Source organism: Leucoraja erinacea, chromosome 34 (assembly GCF_028641065.1).
Source record: "Leucoraja erinacea ecotype New England chromosome 34, Leri_hhj_1, whole genome shotgun sequence".
Lineage (NCBI taxonomy): Eukaryota > Metazoa > Chordata > Chondrichthyes > Rajiformes > Rajidae > Leucoraja > Leucoraja erinaceus.
The window spans coordinates 16,291,434-16,319,039 of NC_073410.1; the positions used below are offsets into that span (position 1 = coordinate 16,291,434).

A 27,606-nucleotide genomic window follows, 5' to 3' on the forward strand; every position below is an offset into this window, starting at 1 on the left:
ATTAACCTATAAACCCACTCTTTGGTTGTAGAGAAAGCAAACATGGCTGTGATAACGGGTCTGGGTTAAGATGTAGTCGTAGAGAAGGGTCTCGACTCGAGGCGTCACCTATTCCTTCGCTCAATAGATGCTGCCTCACCCGCTGAGTTTCTCCAGCATTTTTATCAACCCACTCCTTGGGGCGGGAGGAAACCGAAGCGGAATCAGGGGATATGGGGAGAAGGCAGGAACGGGGTAGTGATTGGGGATGATCAGTCATGATCACATTGAATGGCGGTGCTGGCTCGAAGAGGTGAATGGCCTACTCCTGCACCTATTGTCTATTGTGAGAAAACCCTCGCAGATCACGGGGAGAACGTACAAACTGCGTACAGACAGCACCCGTAGTCAGGATCGAACCCGGGTCTCCGGCGCTGCATTCACTGTAAGGCAGCAACTCTACCGCTGCGCCACCGAGACAGCCCAGCGGGGTAATCGCGGACTACACAAGTTATGGGGAATGTCAGGGATTATGGGGAGAAAGCAGGAGAATGAGGTTAGGAGGGAGGAGGATAGATAGATAGATAGATAGATAGATAGATAGATAGATAGATAGATAGATAGATAGATAGATAGATAGATAGATAGATAGATAGATAGATAGATAGATAGATAGATAGATAGATAGATAGATAGATAGATAACTGATGATTGAATGGCAGAGTACATTGGCCAAACGGCCTAATTCTGCTCATATCACTTATGAACATAAATTAAACTAATCCAAACTAAACGGAACACCTCTCAGACTTAGTTGAACCTACCATCATTGCTTGAAGCCTTCAAAGACAAGGGAGGTCGTGAAACACTGAAGCAGACAAGTGGCTTGAATAAAGTTTATTAAATATTGTAACCACAGCAGTAAATAAAGCTCTTATCTTTTATCGAACCATGAAGCACTGCAAAAAAAAATAAAAAATAAAAAATGACTCAACACAAGATGTCTGGTTATAAAGGTCAGTCGCTCACAAAAGAATGGTAAATAAAGGCATGATAGTGTTGGATTACATACTCTCATGTTACTTAGTCTCAGTGATTCTCTGCCGGCCTGCCGAAAACAAAAAGGCAAAGTGGTTTTGCAAGCGAATTTCCTGGACGTAGTCGAGAAGGAAATCCCCCAGGGGCTGGCGTTGGTTAAAAGATATCATTTCCATCGGGCTGTGTTCTTGCCAAGTTTCTTTTGTACAGTTCCATGTAAGCGGTAGAGTTCCTGCCTTACACTCAATGCATCAACTTCCCTTTCCTCACATATCAGCTGTAAAATTCAAGAGCTCCGCGGAGAGTGATGCTGCATCGTGTCCGCCATTTAAATTCCTTTATGTTAAATTATTTTCTATACAGGATAAGTACACGGGTTTTATACAAAAATCAAATGTACATATTTACACATAGTTGCATCCCAGCATTTGGGTTAATTCCCTTTGGTGAGGGGAAAAGTTGTGTGCTTATTCTTATTTTTAAAAAATATATATATATATATATTTATATTTATAGATTGTGAAGCTGAAAATATTAGAAGGTGTCGCAGCTCAAAGTCCTCTATCCGAGCATCAACTCAAAAATATACCGGCGGTAATTTGTCACAATAGCTGGGGGATGGAGGCTGAGTCTTTTGCTTATGTGTGCGTGTTAACTTAATTCAGCTGAGTTAATTGTCACCTGTACCGAGGTACAGGGAAAAGCTTTTGCTGTGGCTAATCAGTCAGTTCTAACTCCTTTAGTAAAGCAATTTTTTTAAATGTGGAGGGTGAAAAGGGAGAGGTTGTCAGAGGAGCGACACTGCATCGGGCAATAAACAAAGGGTGTTGGCTGTAAATGCTTTGGGTTTTAATATATCCATCTCGTTATCATCATTAGTGAAGCTGGGGCTCAGTGGAGACCAGCCCCGCTTCTAACCACACTCCTTCCCCCTTCAGACCCTTGGCTGCACACCATCACACATGCCCGTTAAACCTCTCAACATTGTCTCGCTGGCCATCGGACTCTCGACACGTGGACAGGGAGGAGGGCAGGATGAAGAGGGAGATCGGGCTTCACGCCAACACGGGCGGGAAGGAACTGCAGATGCAGGTTTAAGCCGAAGGTAGACACAAAAAGCTGGACTAACTCAGTGGGACAGGTTCTCGAACCGAAACCTCACCCATTCCTTCTCTCCAGAGATGCTGCCTGTCCCGCTGAGTTACTCCAGCTTTTCGTGCCTATCTTCACCAATATGGGTGTTTGATTTCCCATTTGGACAGGGAACCCTGTCCCGTCTCCCTTTCCGTTCCCCTCCCCTCCCCCTGAGACCACACGATGGCCAATCCACACCCACCCACAGTCAGCAAACTCACGACCTACGCTAACGTACCACTCACGCCTTCTCACTTGGCCAGTGCACTCCACGTGTGTTCAGGTTAGGGTTGCCAACTGCCCCGTATTAGCCAGGACATCCCGTATATTGGGCTAAATTGGTTTGTCCCGTAAGGGACCGCCCTCGTCCCGTATTAGGCTGCTACAACTCGGATCGAGGGGACTGTCGGGTTGGAGCGCCACGTCCAGCCCCGCCTCACCCGTCCCGACGTAGTGCATCCCATGGAGTGCAGCAGCAGCGCCTCGCCCGTGGCCCCGTCGGTCGGCAACCCGGCCAGCTGTCCGACCTTCGGACCTTCGCTTACCGCCGACACCACCACCCCTCCTTCTCACGGCCGATCATCGGTTCATGAATTGGACGGGGTGCGTGCAGCAGAACACAAAGCCCAGCTGGCGGGTCAGCTGAGGAGTCGCGCCATTGACAACGGCCGCGCCATGTCGCGCTCAAAGTCCAGCGCCCAGCCCAAAACTCCTCAGCTGGCCCACGGGCTGGGCTTTGTGTGCAGTCCAGCATCCGGGCCAACTCACCATTCACTCAGCCACGGCCGAGTCTGTCAACGAAGTGCCGTTGGGAATTTGTCCCTTATTTTGGCCCTTGTTTGGGAGTGAGAAAGTTGGCAACCCTAGTCCAGGTAAAGTAAAGACCCTTTGTACAACAAGCAGAACGTTTTATGCCAGGCTGCAGACTGCGATGCGCTGTTCAGACTACCCCACTGCTGAGGGAACCTCCACCCGTGTCAAAGCAAGCGTTGGATCGCCGGACGTTCACCGCCAAGTCCGCGTTCTACAAATTCAACGGCTTGACATAGTTGCCTGGAAACGTGCCAAACTGCCTGGTTCTTCTGGACGTCCCTGTAGGAGGAGCAAGAGCACAGTCAGTCGGGATGAACACAGAACGACACAGCACAGAGACAGGCCATTCGGCCCACAATGGCTCTGCCGCACATGATTTTTTTTCATGTAGTTTGTGTGTGATACAGAGTGGAGACAGGCCCTTCAGCCCACAGAGCCCGATACCCGCACACTAACACTATCCTACACATCAAGCCAATTAACATAGAGGAATGGAGGGAGAGGGAAATCAGGGAATTATAGACCAGTTAGCCTGACATCAGTAGTGGGGAAGATGCTGGAGTCATAGAGTGATACAGTGTGGAAACATGCCCTTCGGGCCAACTAGCGGACACTGGCCAACATGTCCCAGGAACACTAGTCCCACCTGCCCGCATTTGGCCCATATCCCTCCAAACCTGTCCTATCCATGTACCTGCCTAACTGTTTCTTAAACGTTGGGATAGTCCCTGCCTCAACTACCTCCTCTGGCAGCTTGTTCCATACACTCACCACCCTCTGTGTGAAAAGGCTACCCCTCAGATTCCTATTAAATCTTTTCCCCTTCACCTTGAACCTATGTCCTCTGTTCCTCGATTCCCCTACTCTGGGCAAGAGAATCTGTGCATCATCCTCCTGTGCTCCAAGGAATAGAGACCCAGCCTACTCAATCTCTCACGATAGTTCACACCCTCTAGTCCTGGCAACATCCTCATAAATCTTCTCTGAACCCTTTCAAGCTTGACAATATATTTCCTATAACATTGTGCCCAGAACTGAACACAACTGAACACATGCTTCTAAAAGTAAGATGAATAAATACAAGAATACTGATTCCTGGGATGTCAGGACTTTCATATGAAGAAAGACTGGATAGACTCGGCTTGTGCTCGCTAGAATTTGGAAGATTGAGGGGGGATCTTATAGAAACTTACAAAATTCTTAAGGGGTTGGACAGGCTAGATGCAGGAAGATTGTTTCCGATGTTGGGGAAGTCCAGAACAAAGGGGTCACAGTTTAAGGATAAGGGGGAAGTCTTTTAGGACCGAGATGAGAAAAACATTTTTCACGCAGAGAGTGGTGAATCTCTGGAATTCTCTGCCACAGAATGTAGTTGAAACCAGTTCATTGGCTATATTTAAGAGGGAGTTAGATGTGGCCTTTGTGGCTAAAGGAATCAGGAGGTATGGAGAGAAGGCAGGTACAGGATACTGAGTTGGATGTACACAAAATTGCTGGAGAAACTCAGCGGGTGCAGCAGCATCTATGGAGCGAAGGAAAGAGGTTTCTTTCCTTCGCTCCATAGATGCTGCTGCACCCGCTGAGTTTCTCCAGCAATTTTGTGTACCTTCGATTTTCCAGCATCTGCAGTTCCTTCTTGAATACTGAGTTGGATGATCAGCCATGATCATATTGAATGGCGGTGCAGGCTCGAAGGGCCGAATGGCCTACTCCTGCACCTATTTTCTATGTAAGGCAACATAGGTAGATAGAGCAGTAAAGGAGGCATGTAATCTGCTAGTTTTCATAGCTCGGGGCATTGAGTATAAGAGTCAAGAAGCCATGATGCAGCTTTATACATCTCTGGTTCGGTCGAATTTAGACTATTGTGTGCAGTTCTGGTCATTATTTTTTAGTTTAGTTTAGTTTAGAGATACAGCATGGAAACAGGCCCTTCAGCCCAGTGAGTCGGCACTGACCAGCGATCCCTGTATACTAGCACTATCCTACACACTAGGAATTGTTACCAAAGCTAATTAACCTACAAACATGCATGCCTTTGGAGTGTGGGAGGAAACTGAAGAACTCAGAGCAAACCCACGCAGGTCACGGGGAGAACGTACAAACTCCGTACAGACAGCACATGTAGTCAGGATCTAAGCCGGGTCTCTGGTGCTGTGAGGCAGCAACTCTACCGCTGCACCACCGTGCCCCCCCGATGCCAAGGGAAGCTAATCTCTTGTGCCTGCAAGTGACCCAGATCCCTCCATTCCATTCGTATCCCTGTCTGAAGAAGGGACTCGACCCAAAACACCTTGATTCCTCTACTAGAGTCATAGAAACATAGTCACACAGCACGAAAACAGGCCCTTCGGCCCAACCTGCCCATGCCGACCAAGATGCCCCAGCTAAGCTAGTCTCATCTGCCTGCATTTCATCCACATCCCTTTAAACTGCTCCTATCCTTGTAGATGTCCAAATGTCTTCTAAATGTGTTACAGTATCTGGCCCAACCACCTCCTCTGGCAGCTCCTTCCATATTCCCACCAATCTGGGAATGTGTGAAAAAGCTACCCCTCACATTCCTATTAAATCTTTCCCCCTCTCACCTTAAACCCATGTCCTCTTGGTCTTGATTCCCCTACTCTGGTGAAAAGATTCTGTGCATTCTCAGTCTATTCCCCTAATGATTTAGTGTATTTTAAATGTCATTATAGTACGTGTGTTTAGGGAATAGATCAGGTAGACGCACAGGGTCCCTTGCCCAGAGCAGGGGAATCCAGGACCAGAGGACAATAGACAATAGACAATAGGTGCAGGAGTAGGCATTTGGACCTTCTAGCCAGCACCGCCATTCACTGTGATCATGGCTGATCATCCCCAATCAGTATCCCGTTCCTGCCTTCTCCCCACATCCCCTGACTCCGCTATTTATGAGCCCTATCTAGCTCTCTCTTGAAAGCATCCAGAGAACCTGCCTCCACCGCCCTCTGAGGCAGAGAATTCCACTTAGGTTCAAAGGTGAAGGGTTTAATAGGAACCTGAGGGGTAACTTTTTCACACAAAGGGTGGTGGGTGTATGGAACGAGCTGCCGGGGGATGTAGTTGAGGCTGGGACTATCCCAATGTTTAAGAAACAGTTAGATAGGTACATGGATAGGACAGGTTTGGAGGGATATGGGCCAAAGGTAGGCAGGTGGGACTTGTGTAGATGGGACATGTTGGTCGGTATGGGCAAGTTGGGCCGAAGGGCCTGTTTCCACGGTGTATGACTCTGTGACCTGCCTCAACTACCTCCTCTGGCAGCCCGTTCCACACACCCACCGCCCTCTGAGGGGACACCTCCTGTTCAGGCAAGACCCCGTGCTCACCGACAAACCAGCCATCATCACACTTCTCCAGCACATCGACCACGTCACCTTCCTGTAGTTCCAACTCATCTTCATTCTGTGGGATGTAGCTGTACAGTGCTTGGAATCTGGGGAAAAAAAAACATTCCAGACATTTAACAGTGTTAAACTCGAGAAAGTCCATTAGACAGGTACACGGATCGGACAGGTTTAGAGGGATATGGGCCAGCCGCAGTCAAGTGGGACTGGTGTAGCTGGGACATGTTGGTCGGCATGGGCAAGTTGGGCCGAAAGGCCTGTTCCAACGCTGAACCACTCTATAACTAGAGTCCTGCACCCGCTCGGATCGATGCAGTTGGTCAGCTAACTAACCAACAATCACCCTCCGTTTCTCCCCCCTCTTTTTCCTGTACCCCACTTAGATCTGCAAACCATTTCTCCCAATATCCCACAAACCCCCCCCTCCACCCTTCACCCCGCCCTGACTATTTCTGTCCAACCTCACTGTAGTTAATACCTCCGTAATCCAGGCATCATTCCCATAAACCTCCTCTTTTCCCGTTCCAAAGCCTTCGCATACTTCACATAGGGTGGCATGGTGGCGCAGCGGTAGAGTTGCTGCCTTACAACTCCAGGGACCCGGGTTTGATCCTGGCCACGGGCACTTGTCTCTACAGAGTTCGTACATTCTCCCCGTGACCTGCGTGGGTTTTCTCCGGGAACTCCAGTCTCCTTCCAGAACTCTGGTTTCTTCCAACACTCCAAAGAGGTACAGGTTTGTAGGTTAATTGGCTTGGTGTAATGATAAATTATCCCTTGTGTGTCTAGGATAGCGTTAGCATGCAGTGGTAGACAAAAATGCTGGAGAAACTCAGCGGGTGAGCGGCATCTATGGAGCGAAGGAATGGGTGACGTTTCGGGTCGAGATCCTTCTTCAGTGTGTGATGATTGTTGGTTGGTGTGGACTCCATGGGCCGAAGGACCTGTTTCCACGCTGTATCTCTAAACTAAACTAAAAATACTTCCTGTAATGGGGCGACCAGAACTGCACCCAATACAGGTGCACAACCTTTTATCCGACGATCCAAATAACGAAAAGCTCCGAATAGCGGACATTTTTTCGGTCCTTGAAGAAAGGTCCTTGAAGACGTTCACCGAGGGCGGCCCGCAGAGGTGACAGCGGAACCTCCGGTCGGTCCTCGAAGAAAGGGGAACTAAATCCCCATTCATAAAAGAGAAGGTGAGGGTATATTGCGCGGGAGGGTTAATAATTTACAATCTGCTGCTGCCTGCCCGCTGAGTTAAAATGTTCCCACGGTAGACTCACGATACACAGTGTATCGTGAGTCTTGCGTGGGAACTTTTTAACTCAGCGGGCAGGCAGCAGCAAATTGTCGCTCCCTTCAGTTTCACCCCACCTACACCCCTCTGCTTCCCGGCCATGTGTGTGACCCCTTCCCTCCCCTCTCCAGCTCCCCGCCCATTGCACCGGCGCGTCTTCACGTCGGAGCCAGTGCCAGTCACCGGAGACGTCAGGACCAACGGGACACCGGCCCCCAGGCCCACTGCAAGCACGGAGATCCCAGAGACCCACAGCCAGCAGCAGCCCAGCCCCGTTCCAATTCCAGAGGAATACGCTCCCCGTAGGGACAGAAGGTGATGGTGTGCAAGGTACGTCTTGGTCTTGGGGTTGCGGATGAGGGGGCGCAGCTCGGGCTGTGACGTCTCCGGCCACCCCCCTGTACAGGAGCTGAGACTGGGAACTGTGGGGTTGTTTGCAGTTGCAGAGGGAGGGGGCAAGGGCGGTACAGTTCCCAGTCTCAGCTCCATTCCAGGGGGGTGGCCGGAGACGTCAGGACCAACGGGACACCGACTGCAAGCACGGAGATCCCAGAGACTCACAGCCAGCAGCAACTCTAGCCCAGCCCCGCTCCAACTCCAGAGGAACCCGGGTTGCGGATGAGGGGGCGCAGCTCGGGCTGTGGGCGAACTGCCACTTGTCGCCGTAGCGGCCCATCGGGGAGCAGATTCCTCTGGAGTTGGAGGGACAGGGAGACACAGCGGCTTTTGAGAATGGTGGGCAATCACTTCCAAAGTTCTGCCCACACAGTCAGTACACCTCTCCTACACTTGTCTCCTGCACTATGATCATCTCGCAGAGAATGATCCCAGCCTAACCCTCCCTATTCTCTCCTATTCTGCAAGAAAAAACTATATTGAACTCAAACTCGCGATCGAGTAACTGCCGGGATCGAGGCGCAAACTCACGACCTTGCGGATATGAGCCGAGCACTCTGCCACTGCGCCAGCCGTTAAAATCTACGCTAAAAATCTTCCATTCCGAAAGCCGAAAAATTCTGAATTACGAAAAGTGTCCGGTCCCAAGGCTTTCGGATAAAAGGTTGTGCACCTGTACTCTAAATTCGACCTAGCCAAAGTGGTACAAAGCTGCATCATGGCTTCTTGACTTGTATTCAATGCACTGACCTACGAGAGCAAGCAGATCTTCTTCTTGCACAAGGCGTGCACAGCCTATAGTTGTAGATCAAGAGCAGACATCCAGGCCAGGACAGCATCAGTTACTGGGTGGATGGCTTTGATGCCACCAGGGAAAAGCCTCAGTGAGCAGTCATTCACAAATTCAAAATGGAGTGCCATCTTTTCGCAGTGGTGTAATAGAGTTACTCCAGCATTTTGTGCATACTTCTTCATTATGCTGAGGATCAGTTCTCCCGGGGGCAGAGGGACGTTATCACAGTGAGAGGCACTTCATTCCAATAACCCACTTAAACCTAGTCCAGTTTGCTACAGGTGCGAACATGGATTGGATGGTCCTTGCCTGGATACTTACAGGACAGACACAAAAAGCTGGGGTAACTCAGCGGGACAGGCAGCACCTCTGTAGAGAAGGGATGGGTGACCTTTCGCGTCCAGACCCTTCTTCAGGCTGAGAGCCAAGGAGAGGGAAACTCGAGATATGGAAGGATAAGGTGTGAAAAAGACAGAACAACACAATGCTAGCATTTATTTCATGACTAGAATACAAAAACAGGGATGTAATGCTGAGGCTCTTTGAGACCACATTTGTAGTATCGGGAGCAACTTTGGGCCCCATGTCTGAGGAATGACGTGCTGGCTCTGGAGAGGGTCCAGAGGATGTTTACGAGAATGATCCCAGGAATGAGCAGGTTAACAAATGAAGAGCGTTTGACGGCACTCGGCCTGTAATTACTGGACTTTAGAAGGAACCTCATTGAAAATTACCAAATAGTGAAAGGTTGTACAGAGTGGATGTGGGATTGGTGTTGTAGCCTAGGATCACATGTCATAGCCTTGGAATTAAAGGACATCGCTTTAGAAAGGAGAGGAATTTCTTTAGTCAGAGGGTGGTGAATCTGTGGAATTCATTGCCACAGAAGGCTGTGGAAGCCAAGTCAATGCCCGCTACGACGCATGCGTGTCATATCGCATACACGCATTGAACGCGTCGCACCTGGGGAGGACGTCCCCTTGAACGGGAGAATTGGAAAAGCCGACGGACGGCAGGTAAGTGACTCTGCATTTTCACCCTGTATAGGAAATGGACAGAGCAACACGCAGGAAGGCTGTGAAGAAGCTGCAGGACGTCAGCGGTGAAGGTGCCGGGGACCCGCAGCAGCAGCCGCCGGCACAGGCAGCTTGTACTGAGACAGCTGTGCCAGATTTAAACCCCGCGCCGGGAAAAACAAATTCTAGACCGGGCGGGAAGGCAAAACGGAAAACCTATCACTGCGAAAGTGAGCTGGAAAAGTCGCCGGATAATACTTATCTATACCGCAATAACGATGACCAGCTGCAGGGTATAGAGCAGCCAGCAGCGACCACATCTGCAGAGCTCGGAAACCAGTACGAGTGGCTGCAGCATGTGGGGCCGTCATCAACATGTTCCGACGAGTACCGGGACGGCGAACAACGGCACTTAGAGCGGCCGGGAGCAACCAGAGCCGGTAGGCATGGGGACCGGCTGCGACAAAAACCACGTGTGACTAGTGCCCGAGGGCACGAAAGTCGGCAGGAGCGGTGGGATAAAAATAAACACCCGCGATCGACCAGTGCGGGAGAGCACGTAAGTCGGCTGGAGCGGTTGTGGGAGGAATTTCTCCACAGTGCCAGGCTCCAGAATATGGATAAAAGCCACACAGGCAAAGGTGTAAGTCCCTCAGCACATTGCCAGAAAAGGCTGCTGGACATTTCATCCTCCTCTGAAGAGGGTGTTCAAGGGCTGCCTGAGTCAGACTCTGAACAAGAGTCAGAGCCACGTTCCCATATGGAGGATGAGGGAACACAGTTGCTGGACATGGTGGGCAAATATTTCCAGCAAGAACAGACTGGCAAAGACCTAGAGGCCAGGATGGAAAAAAAAAAAAAAAATTTCTCCACAGTGGCAGGCTCCGGGATTGGAGGAGAGCCACAGTGGGCAAAAAATATAAGTCCCACAGCAGTTTCCCATAAGGGCTGCATGAAATATCAGACGCCTCTGAGGAGGGTATGGAAGGTCTGACGGGGTAAAATCTGAGCAGGTGATGGAGCCACCTTCCCCTATTGAAGGGTGGGATAAAACAACCTGCTGAACATGATGAGCCAGTACTGCCAGCAGGAACACACTGAGAATGATCTCGAGAAGGATGGCTGTGAGTATTGAATATATGTCCACCCATCAACTTCAAGCTAATACTTTTTGCTGAAGTGTTGGCAAGGTTTTATACCCCGGGATATTGTGGTGCTCTTAATGTAGCCAGTGTTACAGGTGCACTTGCAGACATGTTGGGAAGGCCGTTAGGAGTCGGGATATTAAAATCCAAAATACTCTGAAAGGTCTCATGGCGGGCATAACAGCTTTGGCCCGCATGTTAGAAAGGTGGACATAATTAGTGACCACAAGGATGCCATTAGCACTATTTTTTGCAATGTGCAGTTTGAACTAAATATATTAGAAAGAGGGCCATTCAGCCAGCTCTAGACCCTAAGTTCGCTATACTATGTAAGCAAAGGGCTATAGACCCCGTTATTTGGGGGAGACCTGTCCAAACAGGTTAAAGAATTGGATGAGGAGGCTCGACTTTGGGGCTGATTAGAGCATCCAAAGGATATCTGGGGAAGACATTAACCTTATGTGCATCCTAAGAGAGGTAGTGTTTGTAATTATACTACAAAGAATTGGGCAGAGGTACCCAGCAGCAGCGTCCTGTTTAGGGTTTGGCCCGGGACGACCACTGTGGAAGATGCAAAAGCCTCTACGTCAGCATCTACCCTAACCTAAACCTTTAGGCCCTCCACAACCGCGAATGAAACCAAGAAAATAACTTGGTTACCACCGATAACCATGGAGGTAGGTGAATTTGGGGCTCCAGCATTAATAGGGAGCACGGAAGTTGGAGGGACATTGCAACTTCATGTTGAAGCTTGGTGTAATATATCTATGGACAGATATATCCTTAGCAGTTTTAAGGGATATCTGATAGAGTTTTCTACACAAACAAAACCCTCCAGTACAACATATACCGGACAGATATACATGCTTACTGAAAGGGTAATGGAATAAACCAAACCTGAACAACAGGATTTGTCTCAAACATCTTTATTAGAAATAAGAAAGATGGGGGTTGCCGTATTATTATGGATTATCAACGCTTCACAATGTTGTGCAATATATTCATTTCAAAAATGGATAATTTTAGCAGTGCTAAAGAGTTAGTTTTCAGCAGGCTAGTTTATGGCAAGTATTAATCTTTAAGATCTTTACTATTCAAGATCCAACAGGAGAAAAATTTTAAACCAGCTTTGGGACTGCTGCAACACCAAAATCATAGAGTAATGGCATAGTTGGATGATATCCTTATTGTGGGAATAACTTATGAATTGGCATGTTAGGCAGTGGTTGCCACTAAACAATTGTTTGAACAGCTGGGATTCATTGTCCATCCACTTAAGTCAAAATTGACACCATTAACACATTTAATATGTTAATGACTTTACTAATAGGGAAAGCCACAGAGTTCAATGGGCTCAAAATTATAGAGGCCATTTATTTTGGCCAATGGAGCTAACGATAGAAGCTATAAAAGAATTATAATGTTGGGAACACAATGTTAAGTATTGCTCCAACCCAATAGTTATTCACAACCCGTCTGTGCTATTACAAACAGATGCCAGTGCAATTGGTTACGGTACAACTGATACCATCTCGAGCTATGGGGGAGATGGAATATATAAGAAGCTAACCTACATAACACTAAGGGTTAGAAATGTTAAGTGCATTTCATGGGCTAAAATCTTATTGCTCAGGAATGAAACTGCAGCATGTTAGATGGTAGATAGATAATACCTCGTTGGTGGCATATATAAGTCATATGGGTGGAAATATATCAACATCTTGTGATGAATTGGAAAATTCAATTTGGCAATGGTGTGTCCAAAGGAATTTTGGTTATCGGCTACGTATCTACCAGGGATACTAATTCAGTGGCAGACACCAGGTCACGAAAATTTATTGAAAGTACTGAATGGATGTTGGATAGAACGGTATTTGCTGAAATCACAGTAAAGTATGTAAGGCCGTATATTAGAATTGCATCCAGGTTTAAATCACCAGTTACCGAGGTATGTATCATTGGTACCAGATCCTGAGGCAGAAGCTACAGATGCTGTTTCACTGCACTAGGGGGGGGGGGGGGGGGGGGGGGATTCATTTATGTATTTCCTCCTTTTTCTACTTTATTAATTGGGTACTAAGGGAAATTCAACAGGAGTCGGCATCGGGGATGTCTTAGTACCTGATTGGCTTACCCAACTATGGTTTTTCCGGGGTACAGGACATGGTGCTGGAACCATGTATAACTGTAAGACATAGTCCTAAGTTACTGGTGCATCCAGTAACTCAGGATAGCTATCCATGTCATAGAAAATATTGATTTAGTAGGTTGTAGACTCTAAAAGACCGCTACGGGACATGGGGCTATTAAAAAGAACTGTGGACATGATCACAGCAGCACAAAGAAGGTCTACACAAAAACAGTATTTAGGTCATATTAAAAATGGACGAATTACTGCCATAATAACCTTCTGGACCACAGAAATAAGGATGTTCCGGCGGTGTTAGAGTTTCTCACCAGCCTGCACTATGGAGGACTGAGTTACAGCACTGTGAATAGTGCCAGAAGTGCATTGTCAAGTTATTGGTGGCAAGGAACAGTAAGACAGTCTGTGGGATCACATCCTCTGGTAGTTAAAATTTTAAGAGGCAATGTTAACACCAAGCCACCAAAATAAGATACTACTATATCTGGGATGTAAGTGTGGTCTTGACCTTGCTAAGGAATTGGTCGCCGGCTACAGCATTAAATCTGGATAAACTAACTAAGAAATGGTAATGCTGATGGCGCTAGTCACAGCGCATAAGGTCCAGTTATTGCAAAAAGTAAGTGGATGGCTTCACTATGGCGGCAGGAAGTTTGGGGTTTGTGATCCAGGACCGTATTATTAAACAGGCCAGGATCAGCGGAGCAGGTCATAGAATTGATGGCCTACCCGGAGGACAAACGCCTCTGTATAGTGAAGCACGTTTTGTTATACAGTGAAAGTACAAAGGCTATCAGAGGCAAGGAAATGGCGTTTAATCAGCTATAAGAAACTGTACCGTAGAGTGTAATTCAGACCATTTCGCGGTGGCTGAAATATGGGTTAAGATAGGCGGGAGTGGACAATAACATATTTAAATATCACTCCACCAGGGCTGCAGCTACATCCGCAGCAAAACGCCTTGATGTATCCATGGACCAAATCCTCAGGATCGCAGGATGGTTGTCAGAGAAAACGTTTCAGAAATGTTATAACAAACCAGTTAGCAGTATGGGAACGTTTTCGGGGAACATTTGAAGTTCTGTATGATAATTTATCCCTGAAGAATACAGGGTTATGATTTGAATTAATTAGATATTATTTATCATTTCCATTAAATAATTGGTATGAATGTTTTGAATATAATTAACAATTTCTCCCTAACTACCAAGGCAGTTGTGAAGCATGGACTCGTTTCCACGGCATGAGGTCACAGAGCTTTGAAATCTTTCACGTAGTCACTCACGTGACTCCGAAGTAAAATAGTAAGATTAAACGAGAACTTACCAGTTTGAAGTTTGATCTTTATTTTATGAGGAGGAACGTTGAGGGAATACGTGCCCTCCGCTCCCACCCTCGAATGGTCATATCTTAAACTGGTATCTCTTTAATAATCTTATTATTTTAGGTCATTATAGTGTATCTGTGACCTCACACCGCTGCTTTGAAGGATGACACACATGCGTCGTAGCGGGCTTCTTGGATCGAGCCCGGGTCTCAGGTGCTGTGCGGCAGCGACTCTACCGCCACAACCAAACAATGAAGGAGATGTAGAGAGTACTTACAGGGTAGTTGGAGCGTGGGTCCGCTCTAGGCTGCCTCCTCGCTGTTGCCCCTGAGGTTGGTGAGAAATGATGAGAGACTGTTTACTGTCAAGGGCAGACACCTTGTGTAGAGAGTGCAGTGGGTGGGACAGGTTACTGCAGTAGTGAACGGATTTTTCTGCAATGTTAATTATTTCATTGCAGACGGTTTCCTGACGGGTTAGGGCCGTCCACACAAGCGCCCGGGCGGAGAGGGGTGGGGGTGGTGGTGGGGGGGGTAAGAGAGAGGTGCAGGAGGGGGAGAGAGACACACAAGGGGAGACAGGGGAGAGGGTTCCAGCAAGTTACGGCATGTCGAAGGTTCCGGGAGGTCACGGAGTAATCCAGAGGCAAGCATGGAGAAACAGGCAAGATAGAGAAGAAAGCAGATTTAATTCCGGGATTAAAAAATGTAGCACAAAGATGCAGCAGTTAGTTTTTCTTTATCTTAAACACAATCTATTAATAATCATGCACTCTTTCGGTGAATTATTAATTTTAAAGCAGATTCCATGCTCTTCTCAAATGTAAAACAAGAGCTCAGTCATTGTTGGACCGTTATGTCCCTGTCCCACTTAGGAAACCTGAACAGAAACCTCTGGCGACTTTGCGCCCCACCCAAGGTTTCCGTGCGGTTCCCGGAGGTTTTTGTCAGTCTCCCTACCTGCTTCCACTACCTGCAACCTCCGGCAACCACCTGCAACCTCCGGGAACCGCACGGAAACCTTGGGTGGGGCGCAAAGTCTCCAGAGGTTTCCGTTCAGGTTTCCTAAGTGGGACAAGGGGCATTAACATCTACCATATAAAGCACTGGGCTCCTGCCTGGTCACATTCTCTATGCGATTATAGGTCCACCAGCGATTATCCGGCAAATGGTCATCCGGCACCTCTTTTAATCCGGACAAAATTACGGGAACGCACTTGAAATCCCACCCTCGGAAGTCCCCCCAAGAATGTGGCGCCCAGGTCGTGTGAGGCGGGCGATCTCGACCTCATCGGGACTTTCGCGGCCGGTCGGGGGGGGGGGGGTGCCGGATTAACCCCCCGTGGCCGGGACTCTGGAACTCTGGCCCGGCCGGAGCTGGCGGATCCGTTCCCATAGCCGACTTTGCGGCCCAGTATCCCGGCGGCTGAGGCAGGCCGTTCCTGTACCGTTGGCCTCCTCTCGGAGGCCGGCAAAACGGATAATCCGCGGAAAGCTTTTAACAAAGGAGGACCCAACGTGGGGGGGACGGGGACGGCAGATGCCGGTTTCAACCGAAGATAGACACAAAGTGCTGGAGTAACTCAGCGGGACAGGCCGCATCTCTGGAGAAAAGGAATGGGTGACTTTTCGGATCAAGACCCTTCTTCAGACTGGTAAAGAATAAGGGAAACGAGTGATATAGACGGTGATGTGGAGAGATAAAGAACAATGAATGAAAGAAATGCAAAAAAGTATCAATGATAAAGGAAACAGGTCATTGTCAGCTGTTTGTTGGGCGAAAACTGGAAGCTAGTGCGACTTGGGTGGGGGAGGGATGGAGAGAGAGGGAATGCGGGGCTACCTGACGTGAGAGAAATCAATATTCATACCACTGGGCTGTAAGCTGCCCAAGTGAAATATGAGATGCTGTTCCTCCCATTTGCATTTAGCCTCACTGACAATGGAGGAGACTGAAGATAGGAGGACCCAGCGTGGGATACTCTGTCGGTGCCCTTTATGTGGCCACTCTTGGCATACCTTGGGTACGCAAAACAAAGAATATCACGCTCACTTGTGATAATAAAGTATCGTCCATTCACACAATCTGTGGAACCAAGGCTGCTGGAAAATTGGAGGTGGACCTGCGCCAGCGTTAGTTTAGTACAATGCCTGTCAAGCCTTGCAAAGCCCTGCTGTGTGAGTTGCATCTTACCACATAGCTCCTCTCAGACTCCGTCAGGTCTGGTCCTCGCAACGAATGATGAGAAGGCTGCGGGCGCCGGGCGAATTAGAAAGGGAAAAATTGCAGCATGTGTTATTCGCTTCACACGGGTTATACGAAGGCTAACAGCATTATCAGACAACCAGCCGTACATCGCGAGCTCAGTAGCAGGGGAAGGGGACGGAGGTAGCAGAGAGGCAACACAGGGGAAGGATTGGCAGCAAGTACTAGCACTCGATAAGAGTTTAAGAAGGAACTGCAGATGCTGGAAAATCAAAGGTAGACAAAAGTGCTGGAGAAACTCAGAGGGTGCAGCAGCATCTATGGAGCGAAGGAAATAGGCAACGTTTCGGGCCGAAACCCAAGGGTTTCGGCCCGAAACGTTGCCTATTTCCTTCACTCCATAGATGCTGCTGCACCCGCTGAGTTTCTCCAGCATTTTTGTCCAGCACTCGATAAGTGACAGGAAGGGTCGGAAATGAAGAGCGTGGAAGGATGATATATGTGATCACTTCAGTTCATTCAGGAAATATTCCATGTGCTTGGACACAAAACAATACTACTATATTACAATATTACTATAACAAAGTTTAACCTGTTGAAAGTTTATTTTCACTATTGGCCCTGGCATGGGTGTAATCGGGGGTGGCACTGAACAGGTTAGAAGACGTTTGGATGGGTGCACAGATAGGTAAGGTTGAGAGGGACTTTTTGTGTTGTTTAGGGATAGAGCTAAAAAACAGGCTTTTTGGCTCACCGCCCGTGCTGACCAGCGACCCCCACACGCTAACACTATCCTACACACACGAGGGACAATGTTCAATTTCACCGAAGCCAATTAACCTGCAAACCTGCACGTCTTTGGAGTGTGGGAGGAAACCGGAGCACCCGGAGAAAACCTACGGTAGGAGACAGTACAAATTCCGTACAGACAGCACCTGTAGTCGGGATCAAACCCGAGTGTCTGTCGCTGTGAGGCAGCAATTCTGCTGCTGCACTAATATGGACATGGACCAAAAGCAGACAGGTGGGACTAGTGTATATGGAACATCTTGGTTGGCATGGGCAAGTTGTGCCGATGGGCCCGTTTCCAGGCTGTGTGACTATGACGCTAATATTGAGATGCATTTCACACACATTCTCTGTTCAGGTTTTTGGATTAGTCAGTCCGTATTTTAATTGGGTGGAGCAGCGGTAGAGTTGCTGCCTCACAGCGCCACAGACCATGGTTTGATCCTGACTACGGGCGCTGTCTGGATGGAGTTTGTACATTCTCCTACCATGTAGGTTTTCTCCAGGTGCTCGGTTTCCTCCCACACTCCAAAGACGTGCAGGTTTGTAGGTTAATTGGCTTCGGTGAAATTGTAAATTGTCCCCAGTGTGTGTAGGTTAGTGTTAATGTGCGGGGTCGGTGCGGACTCAGTGGGATGTGCTGAGGTCAGGGAAGGTCCCTTGGAAATGCAGCAGGTAGTAGTGATGTCTCGTGCAGCTCACCATCTCTGAGAGTCTGCACCACTCACACCATTGATCAGACTGGCCCGGACTCACCACAAGAGAAGCAGAGTTCAGCGTGTTAACTGGAGAATCAGAAAAGACAGGGCTCCTTGCAAATCGCCCTCCTGCTCCACTGTCACTCCTCGAGCTGGGCTGCAGACACAAAAGACGCCAACATACATTAATATTTCTCAGGGGTTAGAGCGGGGAGAGGGTGAAAGTGTGGCAGCACTTCACAAGAAAGGATGTGTTGAATAGAGGAAGGAAAAACAAGTGAGAGGCAGGTGGGAGAGGGTGCGACAGTGCGGAGACCAGTGATAGAGGGTCAAAGTGGAAAGAAGAACGCAGGGAAAAGAGAGGGGAGCAGCAGAGGCTACAAGGGAGCATGTCAGTGATAGCAAGAGTTGAGACGTGTAGGAAGGAACTGCAGAGGCTGGTTTATACCAAAGCTAGATACACAGTGCTGTGGTAACTCTGCGGGTCAGGCAGCATCTCTGGAGAACAATGATGGGTGGCGTTTCGGGTCGGGACCCATCTTCAGACTGAAAGTAGAGGGGAGGGGGATCTGGAGGTAGGAAAAGACCAGAACAAAGCAGGGCCGGCAACAGATGTCCAAGGAAGGGTGGAGCCCACAATGGTCCATTGTTGGCTGGGGAAGAGGCGATAACGAAAGGAGACAGGGATGTGAATAGTGGAACTAGCAGGACAACCAGGATGGGGGTGGGGGATTGAACGATGGTTGGCAGGGGTTACTTGAAATTAGAGAAAACAATGTTCATACCGCTGGGTTGTAAGCTGCCCAAGCAAAATATGAGGTGCTGTTCCTCCATATTGTGTTTGGCAGCACTCTGACAATGGAGGAGGCCCAGGACAGAGAGGTCAGTGTGGGAAAGGGAAGGGGAGTTAAGATCGTGTAGGTCTAGGTGGACTGAGCGGAGGTGTTCAGCGAAAAGATCGCCCAGTCTGTGCTTGGTCTCTCCGCTATATAGGAGCCCACACTGAGAACAGCGGGTACAGCAGATGAGGTTGGAGGAGGTGCGAGTGAACCTCTGTCTCACCTGAAAGGACTGTCAGGGCTCTTGGACATAGTCGAGGGAGGAGGTTTAGGGACAGGTGTTGCATCTTTTGCGGTTGCAGGGGAAGGTACCTGGGGAGGGGGTGGTGTGGGTGGGAAGGGGCGAGTTGACCAGGGATTTGCGGAGGGAATGGTCGCTGCAGAAAGCGGAAAGGGAGATGGGAAAATGTGACTAGTGGTGGGATCCCGTTGGAGGTGGCGAGAATGTCGGAGGGTTTTGTGCTGTGTGTGTTGGCTGGTGGGGGAGGAGTGGAGCACAGGGAGATGTGGACGTACAGTCGAGCGGTTACATGTGGCGTTGGGGAACCGGTGACGATATGGAGAAGGGGGGGGATGAGGTGGGAGCAGCTGGAAAGAGTGAGAACGTGAGCCTGAGGGTGATTTGGTCGTGGGCGGACATCGTTCACGGAACAAAACCCAACACTCCAACAGGTTTCATGCGATGTTGGCTTTTCCACACAACAAGCTGTGTCCAACAGGCTCCAGAAACACAGGCACATTCCCCGCACACACCTTCCGGGAGATCGGAGATACTCCTCGCTAGTGGGAGAGCAGTGCCAGTCTGGCACGTGGGAGGTGGAGGCACTTGTAACTCTCCCCCACCCCCCCCCCCCCCTCCCCCCACCTCCCGAACCCCCACCCCCCGCGGGTGGTGTTAGTCCTTCATCCGTCAAACCACGGCACGGCATGCACATGCCCAGCACAGCACATGGCACGGCTGCCAACAGGCCAGGGTGGCATGGGGACTCCAGGGTGGCCAGGAAGTCCCATGGTGGTCATGAAGGTCCCAAAATGGCCTGGAGGTCCATGGTTGCGTAGTTTCCAGTGGTGGATAGAGGTTTCAAGGTTGACTAGAGGTCCCAGGGATGCCTGAAGGTCTCACATGGCCTGGAGGTCCAAGGGAGGCCTGGAGATCATGGAGATTCCAAGGGGGCCTTGGAAGATGCAATGGTGCCCAGAGGTTCCAGGGTGGGAAAGGTGCAAGGGTGACCAGGAGATCTCAGTGTGGCTTGGATGTACTTGTGTGGCTTGAAGGTCTCAGGGAGGCCTGGAAATCTCAGGGTGGCCAGACACTCCTAAGATGGCCAAGAAGTCTTAGGGAGGCTGGGAGATCCAAGGGTCCCAGGGGGTTCAGGGGATCTCTCGGTGTCCTGTAGATCTCAGGGTGTTCTGGAGAACTCAGGATGGTCTGGGCAACTCCAGGTATTAAAGTTTATCCCATAAACACAGCAGCCTGGGCCACCAGGAAGAGGAATCCTTGACGGTTAAAACCATTTTCTTTGAATGGCTTGGTGCGGTTGGAAATGGTGAAGGAGAAAGACTGTTCAATGAGGCAGCCAGAGATCCCTTGATGTGTCCTCCAGGAACAAACCCAACCTGCAGGCAATCCCAGCCATGGGATTCAATGTTGAACAAGACGGGGAAAGGGGCGGAGGTGGGATGCAAAGCGTAGCTTGAGGGAGGTGGAAGGGTGTTGGAATGGGGATGGAGGGGCAAGACGGATGGAGGGATAGCAGCAGTATTAGGCTGTTCGGCCCATCAAGTCCACTCCGCCATTCAATCATGGCTGATCTATCTCTCCCCCCTTCTCCCCATACCCCGACAACTGTACTAATTAAAGGGCCTGTCCCACTTACGCAATTTTTTCGGCGACTTGCCGGCACCCGTCACAGGCGGTCGAAAACAACGGATATGAGGAAGGGATGGAGATAATAGAAAGCGATGGAATAATGCCCATTGTAAAGAAACATCCTGTCTCTCCATCATTGCCAGCTGCTATCACGGACAGTGCTGTGGTTCTGTATGGTTGTGTTACTCAAAGCTGTAGGTGGAGCAGATGCTACTCTATACAGACACAAACGCTGGAGTAACTCAGTGGGTCAGGCAGCCTCTGTGGAGAAGGATGGGTGACATTTTGGGTCGGGACCCTTCTCCAGGTCACCAAAGACTGCCTGGCATTTATTTCCCACTCCCCCGAGGACGTTAAAGAGTCAGTCAGGTTGGCGGGTCTGCAGTCACGTTCTGGCCAGTCTGGACGTGATGGGCCGAAGGGCCTGTTTCGGTGCCGCAGAGCTCCATGGCACTGGTGGCTGGTTTGCTGCCTGTAAGGATGGTATCAGGCTCAATGGTCTAAATGCCACAGCTCAGGTGGGTTTAGTTTATTGCCACGTGTGTACTGAGGTACAGTGAAAAGCTCTTGTTGTTTGCTAACCAGCCAGGGGAAAGACAATACGTGATGTGGTGTTGAGATTTGCTTCACCCATTGCCCAACCTTCTTGAATCTTCTCCAGTCATTGTTAAGGGGTTAACTGCTGGGGGTGAGCATGCTGTGATGTCACACACAGGAGATGTGGTCCACTGCACACCAACCATGCTACCGGTACCTTATCCTTCGTCTCCGCTTGCTGCCTGGTCTGTCCCTGCATCATCCTTAGAAGCTCTTCGGACAGTGCGTGGTCTTTGAACGCTGCGGTGGGGAGCCTCTCTGTTGCCCACGGCTGCCGGGCCAGGTCAAGACCACCTGGACTCTGCCCACCGGCCGACAAAGGGTCGCCCGTGTCTCGCCCGCGTCGCCCGCTCTCCGCGTTGGCCGGTCCCGCGCCGGGACGAGCGGCAGGCACAGTTGGCGAGCCGCGATCAGCTGCGACGGCGGGAAGGGGCACGCCCTGCACCTGCTCCCACGAGCGTTGGCACCGGGGCGGAGGCTGGGGGGTGGCATTCACCGCCAAGGTGCCAGCCTCGTCCCAGTCCGCGGGGAAGTCTTCGGGGAGAGGGGGCAGCGGAGGGGTGGCGAGTGGGGACACCCCCATGGTCAGTGAGATCCAGTCGGATGTGATGGATTGCAGATCGGGAGAGAACACCCTGCGATAGTGAGGCAGTGGAGGGGGAGGAGGAGGAGATGGCGTGGGGCGAGCAGAATTACCCGACAACTTCAAACAAAAGAGAAGAGAAAGGCATGTCACTAGATGGAGACGGAGAGGCTACAACACATCAATAAAAAGACACATATGAGGAAAGAAACAGAAAAATTAAATCTGAAGGAGGGTCTCGACCCGAAACGTCACCTATTCCTTCGCTCCATAGATGCTGCCTCACCCGCTGAGTTTCTCCAGCATTTTCGTCTACCTTCGAAAAATTAAACCAAGTAACTCAGCGGGACAGGCAACATCTCTGGAGAGAAGGAATGGGCGACGTTTCAGTTCGAGACCCTTCTTCAAGCTGAGAGTCAGGGGAGAGGGAGTTTAGAGATATGGAGGGGTAAGGTGTGAAAATGACAGATCAAAGGAGACGATGGTCAGGAAATTTAGAATGGCTCCATTCCATAATAATTCTGGAATAATTCCAGTGCTTAGTGGCTAATACTGAGGTTTGGACAGAGGTAGACAATAGTCTATAGACAATAGACAATATGTGCAGGAGTAGGCCATTCAGCCCTTTGAGCTAGCACCGCCATTCAATGTGATCATGGCTGATCATCACCAATCAGTACCCCGTTCCTGCCTTCTCCCCATATCCCCTGACTCCGCTATTTTTAAGAGCCCTATCTAGCTCTCCCTTGAAAGCATCCAGAGAACCGGCCTCCACCGCCTTCTGAGGCAGAGAATTCCACAGACTCACCACTCTCTGTGAGAAAAAGTGTTTCCTCGTCTCCGTTCCAAATGGCTTACTCCTTATTCTTAAACTGTGGCCCCTGGTTCTGGACTCCCCCAACATCGGGAACATGTTTCCTGCCTCTAGTGTGCCAAGCCCTTAACAATCTTATATGTTTCAATGAGATGCCCTCTCATCCTTCTAAACTCCAGAGTGTACAAGTCCCAGGTAGTTTGCATTGGTTTCACTACGCACTTGGGTTTGCATTGATATGATCTGGTTACCCTGTGCAACTGATAATTTATTATCAGTTCATAAATTCATAAGTTATAGTAGCAGAATTAGGCCATTCAGCCCATCAAGTCCACTTCGCCATTCAATCATGGCTGATCTATCTCTCACTCTCAACCCCATTTTCCCGCCTTCTCTCCGAAACCCTTGACTCCCGTACCAATCAAGAATCTGTTGTAACTCAACAGGTCAGGCAGCATCCGTGGATGGAAATGAACAGACAACATTTCGAGTCGGGGCACTGCCCAGTCCATCACGGGTACTGACCTCCCCACCATCGAAGGGATCTACAGGAGTCGCTGCCTCAAAAAGGCAGCCAGCATCATCAGAGACCCACACCACCGTGGCCACGCTCTCATCTCCCCCCTACCATCGGGAAGAAGGTACAGGAGCCTGAAAACTGTAACGTCCAGGTTCAGGAATAGCTTTTTCCCCACAGCCATCAGGCTATTGAACACTGCAACCTCCAACTGAACTCCGGACTATGAACTGCCTTCAATGCATTGGGTACTTTTAGTTTTAGTTTTTAATTTTAAAGATATAGCACGGAAACAGGCCCTTCGGCCCACCGAGTCCGCGCCGACCAGCGATCATCCCATATATACCAGCACTATCCTACAATTTTACCAAAGCCATTTAACCTACAGACCAGCATATCTTTGGAGTGTGGGAGGAAACCCGAGCACCCGGAGAAAGCCCACGCAGGTCACAGAGAGAACGTGCAAACTCCACACAGAGAGACAGACAGCACCCATGGTCAAGATCACACCCAGGCTCTACCGTTACATCACCGTGCCACCCAACCACCCTGGCCACGCTTTCATCTTGCCATCGGGACGAAGGTACCCATAATGTCCAGGCTCAGGGGGCAGCTTCTCCCCACCAGCCATCGGGCTATTAAACACTACTACCTCCAAATAAGCTCCAAACTTTATTTTATTTTATTGGCCTGTTGAGCTGCGAACCTACCATCGTAGAGCTGGCCAGCTTCGGAGTGTGGAGAGCTGCTGCTGCGACCCGACTCCGGTGGATGGTGACACCGGGAACTCGCGGGTCCCTGGTGGAAGACCGCTTTGCGGGGCACCGGCAACGGCGACTTCTCCCGCTCGAATTGCGGGGTTGAAAGTGACCTGGAGCGGGGCCTTACATCGCCCGGCGCGGCTTTAAATGGCTGCGGGACTTGCTAGCGCCCGCCGGGGGCTCCGACACCGGGACCCGGAGTAGGGCCCTTACATCGCCCGGCGCGGCTTTAAGTCGCCGTGGGACTTGCTAGCGCCCGCCGGGGGCTTTGACTTTGACTTCGGGAGAGGAATGGAGAGCTGGGGAGAGACAAGACTTTGCCTTCCATCACAGTGAGGAGGAGATTCACTGTGATGGATGTTTGTGTGTATTGTGTTGGTGTGTGTCTTGGTTCTTTTCTTGTATGGCTGCAGAAACCAAATTTTGTTTGAACTTCATGTGAGGTTCAAATGACAATTAAACGGTATTGTATTGTAACTATGTGCTGCCTTGAATGCCCTAGGGATGGGGTTTATTGTTGTCATTACACATGATTATTTATTAAAATGTTATATATTTAACTTTTATTGCGGTTTTTCTGGTGTTTACTGTGTACGAAGTCTACATGTCTTGTGCTGCTGCAAGGGGGAATTTCAATTTTCCATTTCAAGACATATGGCAATAAAACACACTTGGCTCTTGGATGGAACAGGAGAGAAGGAGGTCAAAATCGAGGAATGGGTGAGGGTAGGGGAGTCAGTTGTGACTAATTTGATCCTTGGTAGGGGTATACGTAACCCAGGGAAACAAGAGGAAGGGATGTTTATGAAAGAACAGCAGACGCTGGATCAATCGAAGGGAGCCAAAAAATGCTGAAGAAACTCAGCGAGTGAGGCAGCATCTATGGCGAGCAGGAATAGGCAACGTTTTGGGTCTCGACTCGAAACATCGCCTATTCCTTCTCTCCATAGATGCTGCCTCACCCGGTGAGTTTCTCCAGCATTTTTTGTCTGAGACGAAGGGATAATGTTCAGAGTTTAGCGATACAGTGTGGAAACAAGCCCGTCGGCCCACTGAGCCTTTGCCGACCATCGATCACCCGTTGGCGCTAGTTCTGTGTTATCCCACTTTCTCATCCACTTCCTACACAATATGCAGAAGCCAATAAACTTACAAACCCGCTCGTCTTTGGAATTGAGAGGAAACCAGAGAAAACTCACGCAGTCAGGGGAAGAACTCCACACAGACAGCACCCGAGGTCAGGATTGAACTGGGCCTCTGGTGCTGTGAGGCAGCAACTCTACCGCTGCGCCACTGTGTCACACTGACCTAGTTTTGCTTTCCACACACACTTAGCACTGGATGTGATACAAGCAGGTTGCTTGTTGACTGAGTCCACAATGACCAATGATCACTCTGTACACTGGGAAAAGTTACAGAAGCCAATTAACCTACAAACGCACCGTCTTTGCGATGTGGGAGGAAACTGGAGCAACCGGAGGAAACCCACGTGGTCACAGGGAAAGCGTGCAAACTCCTCACAGACAAACCGTGCCCGAAGTCAGGATTGAACCGGAGTCTCTGGCAGCAACTCTACCACAACGCCACCCTGAGGCAGCTCACCTGTCCACACACTTAGCACTGGATGTGGTACAGGCATGTAATAGCGATCGTCACTGTGGCGCAGCGGTAAAACCGCTGCCTTACAGCGCTAGAGACCCGCGTTCCATCCTGATCTCAAGTGCTGTCTGTACGAAGTTTGTACCTTCTCCCCGTGACCTGTAATGGTTTTCTCCGGGTGATCGGGTTTCCTCCCACACTCCAAAGACGTGCAGGTCTGTAGGTTAATTAGCTTTGGTTATAATCGTAAATTGCCCCTGGTATGTTGCATAGCGTTAATGCGCGGGTATCGCTGGCCGGCACCGACTCGATGGGCGGAAGGGCCTGTTTCCGCACTGTATCTTTAAACTAAACAAAACTAAGATCCTTTCCATTATAGATTCAATCTACAACGAGGGTGAACAGATGATCAAACTAGTATGAACGGATGGTTGCTGGTCGGCGCGGACACGGTGGGCCGAAGGGCCTGTTTCTGTTCTGTATCTCTAAACTAAACTAAATTAAGACCCATTCCATTACATCCAATGTTAGATCCAATCTGGAACTAGTGTGAATGGATGGTTGCTGGTCGGCGTGGACTCGATGGGCCGAAGGGCCTGTTTCCGCGCTGTATCTCTGGACGAACGTAATATAGGTGTTGCTGAGAGCCGGCGGTGAGGAGGGGATACATACCTGTGGCGAGCTGGTGGAGCTTCGGCCTGAAGAGTAAGAGCCGGGCGGGTCGGGGTAGTCCACAGCGTTCTTCACCCTGGGCCGTTTAATCACCTCCACGTACGAGACGGGGAAGATGCCCTGCCGGTTCGTGCCCGAGATTCTCCCCTCAAACCAGTTTTCGTCGACTCTCCGCACTAGCGTGATGGGTTCACCCTGCAGGGGGGGGGGGAGGGAGGGAAGAATGAATGGCCGTCACGCAGAATACACACGTGTTCCAGGGTGGCACACGCGTGTTCGAGATCACCCTCCTCCTGACCCCAACATGACCTTTCGGTCCCTAATGCTGGAATCTTGATTAAAAAAATATACTGCTGGAGGAAAAAGTCATAAGGTCATAAGTGATAGGAGCAGAATTAGACCATTCGGCCCATCAAGTCTACTCTGCCATTCAATCATGGCTGATCTATTTTTCCCTCCTAACCCCATTCTCCTGCCTTCTCCCCATAACCCCTGACGCCCGTACTAATCAAGAGTCTGTCTAGCCCTGCCTTAAATATATCCACTGACTTGGCCTGCACAGCCTTCTGTGGCAAAGAATTCCACAGATTCACCACCCTCTGACTAAAGATTTTCCCCCTCATCTCCTTCCTAAACGAACGCCCTTTAATTCTGAAAGCAGCACACAGTGGATGTGGAGCACAGTCTCAAAGGAGATGTGAGGGGCACGTTTTTTAGGCAGAGGGTGCCTGGAACGCACTGCCGGGGAGAGTGGTTGAGGCAGATACGGTCGTGGCAGTTAAACTATTTAGTCCACCATTTTGGACTGAGATGAGGGAAAACCTTTTCAGCCAGAGAGTTGTGAATGTGTGGAATTCTCTGCCAAAGAATGCCGTGGAGGCCAATTCACTGGATGTATTCAAGGGAGAGTTAGATATAGCTCTTAAGGCTAACAGAATCAAGGGATATGCGGGGAAAGCAGGAACGGGGTACTGATTGATTATGGATAATCAACCATGATCACATGGTGGTGCTGGCTCGAAGGGCCGAATGGCCTCCTCCTGCACCTATTTTCAATGTATCTATGTACTTATTCAAAAGACCTTTGGATAGGTACATGGATATACAGGGAATATATATATGGATTAAGTGCAGGTATGTATATAAGTGATGGTCTTGGCTTCATGTTCAGCATGCGCATTGTGGGCCGAAGGGCCTGTTTCTGT

The 27,606-nt window shown here is 49.7% G+C and overlaps 1 protein-coding gene across 1 annotated transcript in view; it reads right to left on the bottom strand.

The window, feature by feature from the left end:
* The window catches only part of LOC129713053 (sorbin and SH3 domain-containing protein 1), a 228,433-nt gene that overhangs the window by 74,408 nt on the left and 126,419 nt on the right, over positions 1-27,606 (bottom strand).